Below are 4,658 nucleotides of genomic sequence, written 5' to 3'. Positions count from 1 at the left end.
AAAACTGTCATTCCAAGCATTCCTTGATAGGCAAAGCGATGGTCTACCACTAAGAACTCCATGAAGCCGTGAGCCATCAGAGGCGCAACTCTCATCTCTATCGCTAGAGTAATTTTGCCTTGTAGGATGATGTTGTCACCAAAGAATTTGTATAAGAGGGAGGTAATCTGAGTTAACTCATGGCCAACTTCTATTTCATCAAACGTAGCTCCATATATGATGTTGACTGAGCTCCCATTATCTACCAACATTCTCTTAAGAACATTTTAGCTATTACTGCCCTTACAACTAAAGAGTCACAACGTGTATAATACACACCGACAACATCATCTTGGGTAAACGTGATGGATTAGTCTCCTCTTTCATTAGGAGTTCAGCTGCTATTAACAATGAAGCTTGCCATTGTGTATCTTTGGCTTCTCTCGTATAATTCCTTTGCGCATTTCTAACTTTTCTCTTAAAGCATGGGCCTTAGAATATGGTATCGATTTCTCAAATGGGCTCGCGTCCTACATTGGCTAAGGGGCTCCTTTGATGCCTTCAACCTTCTTCACGTCTTTTGCCATCATTTTCTCGCCCTCTTTGGGAGCTGCCCCAATTCTGGCGATCATCATTCCTAGGTTGACAACCTTGTCTAGGGTTTGTTTTACTTGTGAGCGATTATTTTCTCTCTAATTACTTAGGTGATTCACGATATCCCAACATCTAGGCGTGTTGTGGCTATAGGATTAATGTTACGTGCAATAAAGAGGTTGTCATCTTATTTCTAGGTCTCGCGCCTCGCCCTTATCTTTTCCTACTCGAGGTGGTTGTTGATGCGATCTTTCCCGATACATTTCTATATTGGGGTTCACCCTTTTCTATGCTAAAGTTAGAATTACGTTAAGTGTTGTTGCAGTTAATGCTTGTCCTGGATTGAGGGAATTTGATTCTCTAACCCGGTGGTCTATCAAGTGAGATGTGGGCCCTCTCTCCCATTGTATTTAGAGAGGTGGCAAGCCTCGATTTGGCTGATTCCATTGATTCCTCAATTTTTCATTGATGATCTCTCACTTTATTATTCCAACAAGGCATCATAACTATTTGGATATTTATTCTACACATCTCTCTATAAAAGGGAATTCATATACAACCCTTCCCTTAAGGCCGTCAATGCTTTCTTGTCGGTGACTTGCAAACAATAGGTCATTTCATCAGTGAATCGGGACAAGAAATTTTTTAAATGATTCTCTAGGTTGCTGCCTAATGCCCTAGAGACTCTATATTGGCCCTTCGCCATCTTCGCTAATGACGAATCATTTAAGGAAAGCTTTATTGAAATCTGGCAATCTTCAAATGCTTTCTGCTGGGAGCCTAGTATATCAGACCTCTGTCGCTCCACTCAGAGTTAGGTAGAAACCTATGCACTTCATGAAAGGGGTAGCACCTCTTAAACTTATGTGGGTTTTAAAGCTATTGTGATGCTTTCCAAGATCTACTCTTCCATCATACTTAGGTATTTAATAGGTGTATTCCTAATTATTTGTGAGAACGGCAGATTATCATCATCACCATCACCATCATCAAGGTCGCAGGATCTCTACGGCTCGTCAGAATCCTTGCCTTCCCTAACTTGGGCCTCCTGAGGTGGTTGGGATAGTCGTGCTCGGTTTTCTATTTGTTCTACTCTTCTCTTATGCCTATTTCTAGGTGGAGGGTTATCATTATCATAGGCTAGTTTGGCTTGCATTTCGAATCGAGGCTCTTCATTCTGTCTATTTCTAGGTAGAGAGAGCTGCTGAGTTTGCCTATTTCTAGGCAGTCTTGGACTCAATTTATAAAAAATGCTTGACCTCCTTGGTGCATTCTCCGGATCATAATTTCGTGAAAAGTTAAAAAGAACCTGGTAAGGTTGGTCCGCGGCATAGTTGACGAATGTATCCATTCCCACTTCCCTTTCTTAAGGGACTTCTTCCTTATGCTATTGCTCATATTCTATCATTTAACTTTGAACCTCGTCCTCACCATTGTAGCTGTTCCCTTGAAAGGATGCATTATCCAGGACTATATATGGAAAATCCGAATATCCTGCTCGATTTTGATTGTTTCTTAACAACTCTTGCATGGGAAGATTTTTCTAATTAATGTTCATCATATTTTCAGCCATGGCGGCCACTTTCCTGGTGAATCTAGATGCTATTCTAGATCCTCTGCGTGATCTACCTCATGCTTCACCTTGCCTATTTGGCTGATGAAATCTATGGCAAGACTCTGGGACAGTATGCGAGGGTTCTCCTTCTTCAAGGTGTTCTCTGGCCCTATGAGGTACAAATTCCTCGTCACTGGTGCTCATGATATTCTCAAGATTTTTCAAAGGTGGTCAACATTCCCTTTTTTCCAAGGGTAAGAGTGGTGATTCAAGCAAGCTATTCATTTTAGTAACACTTTCTTCAAGGATATTCCATTTTTTCAAAAGCAAGAAATCTTCTTACACAAAGATCGCTGAATTTTCTTCATGGGATTCATTTGGTTAACTATCGATTTTTCACAGACAGTGCCAATCTGTTGACCCCAAAAAATAAGCCTACAGGTGTCGAGTTCCGCTAAAGTCCACGTAAATAAATTTTGACAGGTTTGATACAGGTACTCGATTTGAGATTCAAAGGTTTATTACGAACATGGGAGTAAGAACGAGATATACACACTGAAAGCAATCGAAATAAAAAATGACTTAAATGAACATTCAGAGAGTGAAGTTAATTATATGTGCTTGAATGTATAATTTTTCATTCATTACAATGTTACAAAAGTTGCTATTTATAGTGGTTAGGCTGAAGTGGTCACTTTTGGATCAGATCCACGTGGCTCTATCTAATTGATTGGAGTCTTACTTCACCCTTACACACATTAATTACATTAACAAGTACATTTAACAAGGGGTCAACCGCCCTACATTCCTAGGTTGATATGTTTGACATCTATAGATGCAAACGTTACACCAATCATTCCTAAAGATAAACTTATCAGACCTGCTCTAAAGAATACAATCACTTCGATCACAGATCACAAAAGGGAGTGATGTGATCCTAGAGTCAAGCCCAATAAAGACAAGTCCTGTACGAGACACATTGATAATCGAAGACGGATCGATGACGAGATCAAGGGCAAAGCGGGTGAAACAAGCGATGGGATTACTTTTTCAATCCATAATCGCTGAAACATCTCTCGTGGCACAAAATGGGACAACTTTTATGCTGGGGTCGAGAGTCGAAACAAATTTGAGCAACTTGATTCAAACCTTAGATTAAAACGAGCATAATTTTCAGCTCAGGTGTTAGAATTTCGCCCATGAGTACAATCCGAAATCGTCTCGAAATTCTACACATACTACATAGTGTAATTTCAACAAAAATTTTCCTTTTTCGTGATTTTCCATATTTTTATTGATTTTATTTTTATTCCATATCTTTGTAATCTTGGACGAATAATGCACGATTTTACTAGATTTTTTAGGGTTTTACAACTAGTATAAATAGAGAAATTCTCTTTCATTGTATTGATACATTATAAGACATTATTATTGAGTAAATTAAATTGCAAGACATATTGTTTTCTCCCATTCTTCATTAAATAACTTGAACTTATCACGAATCACAGTTCTCGTGCCATTCTACAATTCGGGTGTGGGTTTTGGATTGTGTAATTAAGGAGTCCTTCAAGCCATGTTCTTGCTGGGTTTTTTGGTTCATTAATTTCGGGTTCCAACTTTAAACCTTTAATTATGCTTTTTTGGGTTTCGTAACAAACTCGTTGCGGGTTTCATAGTCAACACTGCTATGGGTTTCGCACCAGCTGGTATCAGAGCACAGGCTCCCAATTAACAGGTTATATCATTTGTTTTTCTTTCGTTGAGTCTTGTATTTTTGTTTTTCGTGTTATTTTTTTTTCACCGTGTTCTTCTTGTTCTTTGGTTTTTGAGTCTTTAATTGTGTTTTCATCGTTCTTGTCTTTCTCCTTTGTTTAAGTCGTTAAATTATCGTCAAATTCTTCCAAAGATTTTTTTGGGCATACAAGACCACTTTTGTTCAATTTGTTTGTAGCTGTTATCTTGTTATTGTTTTGTGTCAAAAAAAAAAAAAAAGAAAAGAAAAGAAAAAGAAAAGAAAAGAAAGAAACCAAAAAAGGCAAAAAAAAAAAAAAGGTGAAAAAAGCCAAAAAGACTTAATACCATTAAATTCTTCAAGTCCTTCTGGTTTCAATTTTTTAGTTAATTTTCAAGTCGAATCAATTACTTTGAAGTCTTAGTACCATTAAATTCTTCAAGTCCTTTTGGTTTCACAATCTTGGATTTACATTCAGTTTAGAATTCCACTAGTTTTTATTTTTAAATTCTTCTGCGTTTGGAAGAAAACACCGAGTGATAAAAGACAGAGTGGTGAGTTTAATAGAGGGAAAAAGTAAAAAAAAAATTGTTTGACTTACGAGTGAAAATCGATGGGGCTGAAAATTTCTAGTTTTAGGATGTCAGAAAGAGAAGATTCTAATTCAAGCCGATACAACAATCCCAACAATTCTTCGGATGATTTGATACGGCATTTTGAAAGGGTGCTTGGGGATTTGAAGGAAAATGTGGATACGCAGTAGCTTGGATGGCACAAATAGGTCTGACAATTGTTAAT

This window comes from Olea europaea, unplaced genomic scaffold (assembly GCF_002742605.1).
Source record: "Olea europaea var. sylvestris unplaced genomic scaffold, O_europaea_v1 scaffold1233, whole genome shotgun sequence".
In the NCBI taxonomy this organism is placed as follows: Eukaryota; Viridiplantae; Streptophyta; class Magnoliopsida; order Lamiales; family Oleaceae; genus Olea; species Olea europaea.
Note: the sequence above shows the minus strand (reverse complement) of the source record.